Source organism: Herpailurus yagouaroundi, unplaced genomic scaffold, assembly GCF_014898765.1.
Source record: "Herpailurus yagouaroundi ecotype Mexico unplaced genomic scaffold, PumYag 253, whole genome shotgun sequence".
NCBI lineage: Eukaryota > Metazoa > Chordata > Mammalia > Carnivora > Felidae > Herpailurus > Herpailurus yagouaroundi.
Window position 1 is genome coordinate 7,304,886 of NW_024412470.1, and position 12,142 is coordinate 7,317,027.

Below are 12,142 nucleotides of genomic sequence, written 5' to 3' on the forward strand. Positions count from 1 at the left end.
AAACGCCCTGGCCAGCACTCTGTGTCATTCAGGGGGTCCTGAAGAGGCGCTGTTGGTCCGCCCAGGGTCCAGCTCCGTGTTGAGCAGAGAGACACACGTTGGACCATCAACCTTCTTTCTCCCTCCAACGTGCCCGCCCGCTTCTCGTCCCGCTCTGCCCCCTGCACGGGTCCAAATCTGCCGCCAGGCACTTTAATTTTTTTTTTTTTTTAATTTTTTTTCAACGTTTATTTATTTTTGAGACAGAGAGAGACAGAGCATGAACGGGGGAGGGGCAGAGAGAGAGGGAGACACAGAATCGGAAACAGGCTCCAGGCTCCGAGCCATCAGCCCAGAGCCTGACGCGGGGCTCGAACTCACGGACCGCGAGATCGTGACCTGGCTGAAGTCGGACGCTTAACCGACTGCGCCACCCAGGCGCCCCGGCACTTTAATTTTTAAGGTGAGTTTTTCCCACTAGAAGATAATCTGTACTGGATCCCATCGGCTGCGCAATCAGCCCCCAACATGAAGGCGTCTCCTTTCTTCGCAGGGTGGACTTTCTTGAGTGGGAGCCCTCAAGCATTTTTAAACATCCTTCTCTTGTGCTCCACGTGGCTTCTCTTTTCCCAGGCATCTTGCTGTCTGGAAAGAATTTGTGTCTGAGGATTGTTCTCTGCCAGACCAGACACGATTGAGAAGATCTGCGAAGGGTCCGGCTCTCTCTCACCAGGCCACGGTGGGGCGCTGGGTACTTTCATTTTCCCGGTTCCTTTGTCTGGACTAGGGGGTTGAGGGACTGGGTGAGAGGCCGCCTCCCCCACCCCCCCCACCCCCCCCAGCAGGCACAAGTGCAGAGTGGCCCAGTGTGTTTACCTGTACGTGCGCACGAGGCGTTTGTAGACTTAATTTTCCAGGTCGGCTCCAGGAGCATCCGTAATCCAAGAATCTCTTGTTAGTTTTAGACCTGAGAAAAGTTGGGTATCAGTTAGAGTCCAGTTGGGGAACAGAAGCTGCCCTAGTTACTTAAACAGTGAGAATCTAACATGAAGAATAGTTAACCAGGCATAGCATTGTCAATTAGGTCGCTGAAAAGGCAGGAGGAGAACACTAGGTTTTCATAAACGTAGTAAGGGGCGCCTGGGTGGCCCAGTTGGTTGAGCCTCGGACACTTGTTTCTGACTCAGGTCATGATCTCACCGTTTGTGAGATCGAGCCCTGCATCGGGCTCTGTGCTGACAGTGCAGAGCCCGCTTGGGATCCTCTCTCTCCCTCTCTCTGTGCCCCTCCTCTGCTTGTGCATGTGTGTGCGTTCTCTCAAAATAAAATTAAATAAATTGATAGGTAAATAAATACATAAAAGTAGCTGTCACAGGAGACCCTACCGCCCATAGGACTTAGGGGGACCAAGGGCGGAAGATGGAATTTATAAAAATTAGGACCTTGGAGGATTGGCCTGGTGGACCTGGGGCTCAGAGCTCTGGGGATAGGACACGACCAGCTGGTGTTAGTGTCTCTGAAGCGGACACTGGGAAGATTGCTGTGTGGTGTTGGGGAGGACGTGGGTGGGCTGCACTTGCTATCGGGGGAAGGGACTGCTATTAACCAGGGTGAGGAAACATTGCCGGGGCCTCCGTCAGAGCCACAGACAGAGGGGGAGCCCAATGAGGCAAACTTGCAGGAGGTAAATCCCTTCTTCCACCATCTTCACCTAGCAGAGCCTCACATGGAATCATCTGGAAAAAAACACAACTTCGGTGCGTGAAACCCTAGCCCCAGCATCGCAAGGGCGATTTGAGAGCTGAGAGACCATAGGCTAAAATCTGGCACAGAGTGCTTGACTGGAATAGCAGAGAGAGTCAGGAGCAGACAAGGACAAGTGAGAGACACCCAACCAATTTTTTTGTTTTCTTTCTTTCTTTGTTTTTTATTGCTGATATTCAAGACTAATAGGTTTGATGATCAACCCCCAAGATGTCAGACTGGCTGCCTGGGGAGGCTTATGTGGTTCCTGCATGGTAAGAAGGCCCCATTCTTGACTACCGGTCTAGAGAGAAGGTTCTGTGGAGGCTGGCGAGGCACAGACGTCTCTGGGGCTGCTCCCCTAACTTGGGAAGGCCATCAGACTAACTGCAAACAGGAGAGCTGCCGCCCCCTTGTGGACACCTGCGGTTCTGCAGGAGGGTAATGTGACCTTGCAGTTGGCTGGACTTCACCTGGAACTCCAGGAATGACATGGGAATTGGCTAGGAAAAGTCAGTTTGATCCTCTGATGTCCATGAGGGAGCTGTCAGCACTGGTTCATGATGATGATGACGCCTTTCTTCAAAAGGGATGGAAGTCTCAACCACTTTCAATCTGATCTGATCCACTGCTCAAAAGAACCTCATGGCCTCCCTGGCCAGCTATAGACACCCCAACACCCTAAAAGACAAGCCCATCTCATCTAGCATCTGCTCTGGGTCTTGCCGTGTCCTTTCAAGCAGGGCTGGGGACAGACTTTTTCTGTAAGGGACCCAGAGAGTAGACCCTTGAGGTTTGCAACCATACTGTCTCTGTCTCAATGATCCACTCTGCCATCGTGGCCGTGGATGGTAACGCAACAGAAGAGCAGACTGTGTTCAGATACAACTTTATTAGTGACACTGACATTTAAATTTCACATGACCGTCGCCTCTCGTGAAATGTTATTCTCCTTTTGATTTTATGAGATCGTTTAAAAATGCAAAAATCATTCTTAGGTTGCAAGCCTTCCAAAAACAGGCAGTGGGTTGGACTGGGCCTGTGGCTAAAACTGATTGACCCTTGATATACAGCCTTCAACAGTTTAGGTCCTTAGATGGTGCCATTGTGAGCTCAAATCATTGAAGCGGCCTCTGCTCACCTTATTACAATTCCCGGAAAGTACCCGTGTACCTGCAGGATCCGGCCCCTGGGATCCCACAGGCCGTGGGGCCAGCCAGGTTTGAGGGGGCTTCTGTGGGAGAAACTCTGGCTGTAAACGCTACCTCTTTTTCTAGCGAGATGGGGAAACTTGTTCTCGCTTACGTGCGTGGTGCTGGGTTCCGACAAACTGGGGTGTTGATCTGAACCTAATACATAGTTTGAACAGTAGTGTACCATTCACTGATCATTCCATCACTGATAAGAGGAATCACTCCAGATATCTTTAAGCAACACCCCTCCCTCAATGCGCTGAAAATATGATGGGTTTAATGACAATGTGATTCTTACATGGCTTCCCCCGGAACTCAGTCTTTTGAAAAAGCAAGGGGCGGTGTGCTTTAACTTACATTCAATGTGTGGTTTCTTTTGTCTCTTGGGTATTTCAGTTGGAGACTCAAATGGAGACAGGATACATATGAGAAACTCGGAAGGGTTTTAAAGGGCTTTGTGGGAAAAAAAAGTTTAGAGCAGTGTTACCTTTTGGGTTACAAAGTGGGGAGTGGATCTACAGTTGTGTTTTCCTTGATGTACGGAAGGAGGTTCTGGAAGGAAAGCAAGGGCTGAATACCTAGTAGATGTTGGGGAGAATTGGAGGGTGGGGGGAGACACCTGACTGCACCTGTCCTTGTTCCCTGGATTGTGAGCCTTAGCAGCATCTGCCTTTTCCTTCTTCCCTCCCCACCTGTCAGCAGGACCCAGCTCTGCCAGCCTTTGAGGACACAAGGCTCCATAAGACACAGATGTGTGTGTTTCCAGTGAAGGAGGCAGGCATCGAAAGAAAAACTGGTGATATCAAGTGATAAATGCTAAACAGCCCGTGAAGGGACCCAGAGGAAGTGCTAATTACCTGTCTAGGAGCAGAAGAGGTAGGTATTCAACGGGCCAGAGGAGGAAGGGAAGGGGACTCCTGGCTGAGGACACAGTCTGTGCCCCAGCACAGGGGCGCGCCTGCAGGATCTGGGCAAGGTCAGGGTGACTTCTAGGGGCAGGGGTCGTGTGTGGTGTTGAGTGGGCGAGGACAGAGAAGAGGAAGGGAGTGGGGGAGATGAGGCCTGGAAAGTCAGTTGGGGACGGTGCGTGCGGATGGGGAAGAGGGGTCCCTCAGAGGACTCACGGCAAGGACGGCATGGGGACAGTGGAGGCTACAGGCTGGAGGCACCTTGGCTGGCAAATGGGGGCTGGACTAGGCGTGCCCAGAGTCCCTCGCAGGGCTGACGTTTTAGCAACTAGATCAGTGTTTGTTCTCTTTATGAAATCGGTGGACCCACCCCCCCTGAGGCTCAGCCAGGTACACGCGGAGGCCTCTCCTGGAGGTCCTGCCTCCAGGAGGTGAGCCGTGCTCTGCCCTGTTGTCCGGGGGAGAAGCCACTGCCTGGGCCTGGGAGTGAGTCAGTGGCGAAGCCAAAGCCCGCTACCCAGTGGGAAGAAAGATGAGTCGCTAATGAAACTGATGGATGTGTTCCTGCCTCCCCGCCCTGCCCAGATGTTCCGGGAGACTCTGGCTGAACCCTGGGGCACACCCACTGGGGCACACCCATCAAGTTCCTGGCAAGCGTCGCAGGCCGGAGTGCTTCGCTACCTGGCTCTTAGCTGCTGCTGGCACAGAACCAGGACAGGATGGCTCAGTCCTTGCGAGGACTCCACGCTGCCCGGAACGGGCAAGACACCTCAAGCGGGTGCCCTGCTGTCACCGGCAGGATCCGAGGCAAAGATTTAGTCACTGAAACTTGGCAGCTCCAGGGCTGGGGCAGAGTATTTTTCAGGCTGATGTTCAGGGCGGATCTCTCTACTTGCAGATGAAATCAGTGAGATAATGAATGTGAAAACACTGTGAAAAGCCACCAAGCTTCTGGTACCCCATCCTGCTGCTGTTCCCTCTTCTGTTCCGGGGCCACCATTCCCCCAAGCTTCTTTGATTCCTCTCCTCCTTCCGTTGTCCTCACCTCACAATGTGGAACTTTGTTGACTCGATTTCTGAGAGGACGTTCACATTCATCCCCTTCGATGTCATTTCTGCTGTCCCTGCCCTGGTCCAGGCCCTGGATTTCTTGCTTATACTAGAGTGATAAAGTCTATCTGTTCTACTGCCTCTTTCTCCTTTTGAATTATCAGCCCCGCTGCTACCAGACCATCTTGTCAACTCAGACCATATTCCTGATTATTTTACTCTCGTCCAAAACGTTCAAAGGCGGCCAGTGGCCTACAGAGTGATAAGCTCTGAGGTCCAGTGTTCAAACCTCCCGGCTGGCCTACTTCCCTACGTTCGTAGAGATCGTCCAGCTTTTCGCCGTTCATGCTTTCACCCAAGCCCTGCAATCTGCCTGGAACGCCATCACTTTCAAAAGCCTCCTGACAAGTTTTTTTTCCCCCCCCCCCTCCATTATTCAAGGTGTAAAGAGGGTGGTAGATAAATCATGTACGGGATAAGAAAGGTGGGAATGATTATACTTTAGATGCATCGAAGAATTTTTTTTTTTTTTCCTGATCTCATTAATGGATTCATTTTGTGCAGGACACTGTGCTGGGGATGGGGGTGGAAAGGTTCACCGTGTATGCACTTGGGCAAAGGCATCTAGAGCTATGAGGACTAAGGATACACTTTCTCTTTTGCTTCCTCAGACAAAGCCACGGTTGCAACGCCAGCACTCGTGCAAAAATATCTGTGGGGTGGCGGTATCCCTTTTTGCTCTGGCTACTAGGAAGCCCAAAAGGCAAATTTCACTCCCAATCACAGTATTCATTGGCTTATTCAAAAATTCACACATAACAGGTGCCAAGTAGGTATTCAGAGCTATGTTAGATCCAACTACGGGGAGCAAGGCAATACACATAATTTCTGCCCCCAGGAGGCCACTATTCATTCTTACAGTTAGCACATCTTCATCTCTGTTTCCTCTCCTCCTGATTTTGGAGTTTGTTGAATCTCTCTTTAGTTTTATGTGAGCTGAAATTATTTTCGGAAGAGGAGAAATACAGTCAGTATATAAAAGTAAAACTGTTCCAACGCTGTTAACGAGCTCTCCGATTTGATCTCTGCCTTCATGGATTCGATGTTTGTTCTTTTGTTGTGGGGTCTCTCCACAGGCCAGCTGGTCATGTCAATGTAACTGACACAAAGTTTGATGTGATCATAGCGATCTTGTAGGGCCTTGCTCTTCTGTCTCCTCTTGTAAACCCGGGGTGACACTTAACATTCTATCACAATTAAAATATTGTCCCCAAGTTATTTTGGGGGATGATTTCCTCTTCTGTTCCCAGTGTATAATTTTAATTAAAAAAAAAAAAACATATTACAGGGCACCTGGGTGGCTCAGTCGGTTAAGCGTCTGACTTCGGCTCAGGTCACGATCTCACGGTTTGTGGGTTCAAGTCCCATGTCAGGCTCTGTGCTGACAGCTCAGAGCCTGGAGCCTGCTTCTAACTCTGTGTCTCCCTCTCTCTCTCTGCCCCTCCCCCACTTGCACACTGTCTCTCTTTCTCTCTCTCTCTCTCTCTTAAGAATAAACACTAAAAAAATTAAAAGAAAAACCCTATTACAATACTGATAATACTCTTATGTCACCTCAAATCCTTTTTAGAAACTAGGTTGGGCATATTACATAAATAAATTGGCATTTGATAAACGTGGCCTAGCCATTGGCAGAGATGGGAGTGTGGGGTAGGGACGAGGGCTGTCCTCTCAGCAGTCACTCTGGTTTAATGTACTTGGTGGGCGGAGACGCACATGAGGCCCCTTCCTTCCCGAAAACGCCCGGAAGTAGCTGGGGTCTTTGCTACTGGGTTGGTAGAAGCCGTCTCTGCACCTGCTCAGCAGAGAGGCGGCTCTCTGTGCTGTGAGGTGTCTGCCCGTGGGCCACGTTCTGAGCCGCTGAACCCCAGCACTGGGTGCCCCAGTGCTGCAGAGAGCTGTAGCCAGGCCTCCAAGGGCTCCACCAGACGTTGTGTTCAGGGGCTTCTGCCTAAATCCACTGACACATTCACTACATAGCAACTGCGGTGTGGTGGGCATAGGAGTCAGTGAAGCAGGCTCAGGATTTCAGCAGACCTCACGTCTTCCAGATCTCTCTCCGTGCTGGTGCCCGGGGAGTTCACTCCTCGTGACCGTGACCGCTCCCCCTTCCCATTGTTGCCAGGCTCCCGGTATTCGGTGCGAAGTATCACATGTAGATGTCAAAGATGGGGCTTGTCAGGGCCCACAGGTGAGAAGCTTGTGCAGGAAGCCTGCCATCTGGGGACTTGTTACCGAGCACGTGGGGTTTTTTTCCGAGAGACATCCCTCCTCAGGTTGGAGGTTGAATCACGAGCCAGATTCCCCCTGAACCTCACTCAGCGCCAAAGGTGGTCTTCGATTCAGTTCAGCTCTGTTTAATTCAAGGCACGTTCTCTGGACACTTGTGCCCAAATGCGAGGTCCTGGGGCCACACAGCAAAGTACAACGTGGCTCTACAGGTGCCTGTTGTCTGATGGTGAGGTTGGCGGTGACAAGGATGGTGATAACAGCTCCTAGACCTCCTACTGGGTGCCTGTTCCCATACTAGGTATGTCGTGTTATTTCACTTAACATGCACAAATGCCGCCCCCAGTTATTCCCTTGATTCATTAAATGAGGAAACCGAGGCTTGAAGGGATGGCGGGACGTACCCAAGGTCATCATAAGTGGTGGAGTCACTGATCAGTCCCAGGTCTGTGAGACCCCAGGGCCCCATCTTCTCACTGCTCAGCAATGCCACCCTCCCAGTCACAGGGCACAGCCTATCCGGGGCACCGAGACCCTCAACTACTCTGTCTAGTGACAGGTGCCATCGCTAGACATGTGAACTCCGTCCGAATGCTGGCCTGACTCCTGTTAGCTCATGAGATGACGGCAAAGTCCGGACGATTTTCCTTGAGGAACTATACCTGCTCGTTCATGGGGAGGCTGGCTGGGGCCGTAAAGGATATTTGAACATTAAGTAAACCACACAGATTATTAGGTGTTTCGTATCCGTCCCTTCTATTAACTCTTGAAGAATATTATTCTTTTCCTTGTACAGGTAAAGACACTGGAACAGGGAGGAGTTGACGGACCTAAGCTTTAACAGTTTACAAATGTCGCAGCTAGGGGGCGCCAGGGTGGCTGTTGGTGAAGCATCCCCGGTTTCAGTTCAGGTCATGATTTCACGGTTCATGGGTTCGAGCCCCATATCCGGCTCTGCGCTGACAGCTCGGAGCCTGCTTGGGATTTTCTCTCTCTCTCCCTCTCTCTCTGCCCCTCCCCTACTTGCGCTTGCTTTCTCCCTCCCTCTCCCCCTCTCAAAATAAATAAGCTTAAAAAAAAAAAAAAGAAACAAATGTCACAGCTGGGATTTGAACTCACACCTTGGTGTTTCTCAAGCCAGGCATGTTCTTTCTAGCACACCCAGTTATGCCATGGGGTGGACTAAAACTTAAGAGCACTCTCTGTTTAGTCAACAAACATTCGCTGGGGCTTTGGCTCATGGAATGCATGGTGCTGGGCACAGGAGAAACACAGATGAGTCTGACCTGGGTCCTTCTCTGAAGGACCACACAGTCCAACAGGGAGATGGACTGGGCCACGTAAAGGATTCTAGACAAGATCCAAAGAATGCGGGGCCGTAAATGGTGCCTTTGTTAGCTGACTCCCCTCCCATTCCAGCAGCTGGTTTGGGATGGCCTCCGCCCCAGAAAGTTCCGAGGCACCCGGTACCCCGGTTCCTGAACGTGAGTGCGGGACCAGGGGGAGTCCTGGGGAAAGAGTCCAGGGGTCAGCAGAGTTCGCAGCCCCAGTGCCCCCCCACCGGCCGTGCGTGGGCCCCCCCCCCCCCCCCCAGAAGACGGCCTTCTCTGTCTAGGCAGCAATGTGTCTGCTTTTCTTCCTCTCGCTGGAAACACACTTTGACATTTTTTAACAAATAACACAATTTTCCCTTTGTGTTTCCCTTAATAAGACACAGGAATGAGAGCAAGAAAAGGAAAGTAAAAAAACGTGTTCCTGTCATCTCCACTCTGCACCAGGACGTCCTTCCTCCCGCGCTGTCTCCCTCCCACTGCGCCGCGAGGTAGCCCCCGCCTCCCCTGTCCTCACTCCTCTCCCCAAACCCCAGCCACCAGCGGTTCATGAGTCTGGGGGTGGTGCTTCTGTGTTTCCGGCCGAAGGAAGGGGAGCTCCACGGTCAGTCTGCCTGTCTCACCCCATCTTCTACACGTTGCTACTTGGCTGAGGACAGGTGAGGGCAGAGAATTGGGACAGGCCCAGGGGCACCTCCTCCATGAAGCACCCCCAGGTTACAGGGGTCCTGTGCACCCTCTTGGGGCCCCTTATTCACTGTTGCTTTTTATTCGTTGCCCGTGGTGCGCCTTCCTCCAACGACGGCAGCTTCCAGACCAGACCGGCCAGGGCCCTGCATTTCCCCCGCTCAAAGCAAAGTACTAGGCTTAAGACACAGTCCCTGGATCTCTTGGAATCTGCTTGAAGTTGCAAGATTCCTGATGTTTGGAACAGCTGCCTATCTCTCAACGGGGATAAATGTTAAGTTTCCACACTTGGGGCCAAACACCAATCGTACAATTTGCAGTTCGGGGGAGATGTGGCCTACCAGCAGCTTGCGTGGAAGAGGACTGAGGAGGTTTTGTTAATAACGTACGCGGTCTGAGTCAACGGCGGCCACTGAAAAGGCTCACGCCAAATCAGGCCGCGTCAACGGGTATTTTATGGCCACAGGAAGGAGTGGAGGCCCTGAAGCCACGGTCACTGCAAAGCTGCAACAGGTCTGGAGAGAGAGAGAGACTGGAGTAGGTTCAGAAACAAAGTGAATAGGACAGAGCAGGCAGCTCTTCGAGGTAGAATTTGACATCACGAAGGGCCAAGCCCCAAGCAGTCAATGGACCAGATGTGGCTGGCTAGGGAAATGAATTTGGACCCGATATAAACTTAACACTTGGACCAGATGAGCTTGAAGGTCACTTCCACCTTTAAGAGTCAGTAGTTTGGGGTGTCTCTTCTAAAGCCCGATTACGTCCTTTCCACAACCGCTCAGAACACAATATTTCTGACGAAAGGGACAATATGGCTGGCTCTTCATAAAGAGCTTTTGGACAGTGGCTTTGTGGCATCTTCTGTCATCAGAAAGGTGAAATGATAGCGTTTGAGTTTAAAATGAAAAACCATGTGGCACGGTCAGGAGAATCTGTCAGGGGAAAGCTGCCTGTCTACCTACCCACCATGTCACTGAGCTGGCCCAGGCCATTGTGAAATGATAATGGGGCAGGGGCGGGATTCATTGAGCGAGGTAAAATAAAGCATAAAAGAGAAAACCCCAAATAAACAAGGTATATCTTTAATGCTTTGGACACTTAGCTACCTCAGCGTCTACACCTGGACACATTCTGCAAAACATGTGATGAGGAGCTGTTCTACAGCCCACCCCATTGTCCACAGTCAGTGTGGTTGCACAGACTTCAGACGGCAAAGGCCTCTCAGACCATTGCATATGGCGCCTTCGTCGCAGAGAGGAAGTACAGTCGCACAGGGAGGTGAACGTGGCCCAGCTGAGCTGGGAAATGGAAGTGAGGTCCCTGGATTCCTGACCCCCATGTGCCTTCACCTTTCCTCGCTCCCCCCACACAGCGAGCATGGCACTCATCCATCAGTGAGGTAAATGGCATCTGTTAATCACATGTATGTGCCAGGCTTTGCGCTACAGCTTGTAATGTGATTATGACACACAGTCTCCATTGGGAAGGTACCCAGGAGCCCAAGAGCTGGGGAAACACGTTCCTACTGAACGTTTGTGAGCGATCTGTACCCATCACGCAGCCTGCCTTCCAGAGATGCAAAGACCATTTGAGGGATTTGGGTCCCGGGTCAGATGGGACCCCACACACTTTCAGGATATTCTCTAAAAGGAATATTCTTACCACTAGTTAAACATATGTCATGCACTCAAGACCTTTAGCGAAAGCAAAGTTCGGTCGGGCGTTTAAAACTATTCCCTATGACTGTATTTGCCCGACTCCATTTTTTTTTTTCCCTTGCCTGACTTCTATTTTATACATTATCCTAAGGATACTTGTAATCCATATTATTTTCCCACAGTCTGCCGGGGGTGGCAGAGAGGACAAAGGACAGGTGTCGGGGGCATGCCCCTAGCCGCCTGGGCAACATCAGAGAAATCTCCCAGCCCTACTAAGCCGCAAAGATTCGTCAGAAACAGTGGCTAAAACTGTGTTCTGCCTACCCCACAGGTTTGTTGTAAAGACCAAGCAAAATCGTGTAGGGTGAAAGTATCCTGGAAAGTCTAAAGCAGCATTCAGATGTAAAGTATTAAACTCTCTGCCCTTTTCTCTTGTTTCCCTGAAGTCACATTCAGTGTTTGGCTTGGGTCTGCTGGCAGAAAGCACTTACAATGGCGAATGGGGTCAAGGCTTCCGAGCACATCCGAACAAGAGCTGCCAACACTATTTCTTGAAAAATAAGGAAGTGGTCCCGTCCTTGGAGAAGGGAATAGAGAGCGCTTGCAATGTGGCATCTCGCCTGCTCCCAGTTCACTGTGCCAGAGCGCCTGGCAAGTCCAATCTAGTTCCCTTCGGCCCAGGAATTGAGGGGGGCCCCCAGAGAATCCCGCGGAACTGACCGTGCGTGGGGGGACTTACTCTGTGATATTTTCCTCACCTGTGATATTGGGATAACCATTGTCTCCCCCCACCCCCCATAGGGGCTGCTGTAAAGATTCAACGAGTTAACTGTGCGACCAAACCCGGCACGAAATAAAATGTTCGAAAAATGTTAGCCTGCGTTATGATGTATTTATGGAGTATCCACTGGGGGCCGGGCCCCGTGCTGACCTCCTGGACTCCACACACGGTTAAGACCCCGTTGCTGCTCCCGGAGGGGCCAGAGGTCTACCGCTGGAAGCTAAGCTTAGGGGGTGTAGTGACTTGACATCGCCCCCAGGACTTCTCGCCCCGAAGAATGCCCCCTTAGCCGGCTTCCTGCTCAGCGCCTGGGGTGGGGGTGGGGAGGACCCCACCTCGTCTCTACCAGGAGCCCGATTCAAGCCCGGACCGTGCGTGGATCCTATGGCATCTGCAACCCCCCACCCCCTCCCCTCTGCCAATGGGTTTCCATCTGAAACGGTCAACGGGGTGGGAGCCCAGCGGAAGTCGGGAACTTTGCGGGAGCCCCCGCCGACGGGGAAGGGGACGGAGGAGCTGGGCG

The 12,142-nt window shown here is 51.6% G+C and overlaps 2 long non-coding RNA genes across 2 annotated transcripts; both read left to right on the plus strand.

The window, feature by feature from the left end:
• Positions 1–1,271: 1,271 nt before the first annotated feature.
• On the plus strand, positions 1,272–8,086 carry LOC121020865 (uncharacterized). The gene is made up of 3 exons (XR_005786331.1): positions 1,272–3,791; positions 7,375–7,463; positions 7,959–8,086. It is a non-coding gene; the product is annotated as an uncharacterized LOC121020865 (long non-coding RNA).
• Positions 8,087–8,219: 133 nt separating this feature from the next.
• Positions 8,220–11,713, plus strand: LOC121020866 (uncharacterized). Its single transcript, XR_005786332.1, has 2 exons — positions 8,220–9,152; positions 9,302–11,713. It is a non-coding gene; the product is annotated as an uncharacterized LOC121020866 (long non-coding RNA).
• The last annotated feature ends 429 nt before the right edge of the window (positions 11,714–12,142 follow it).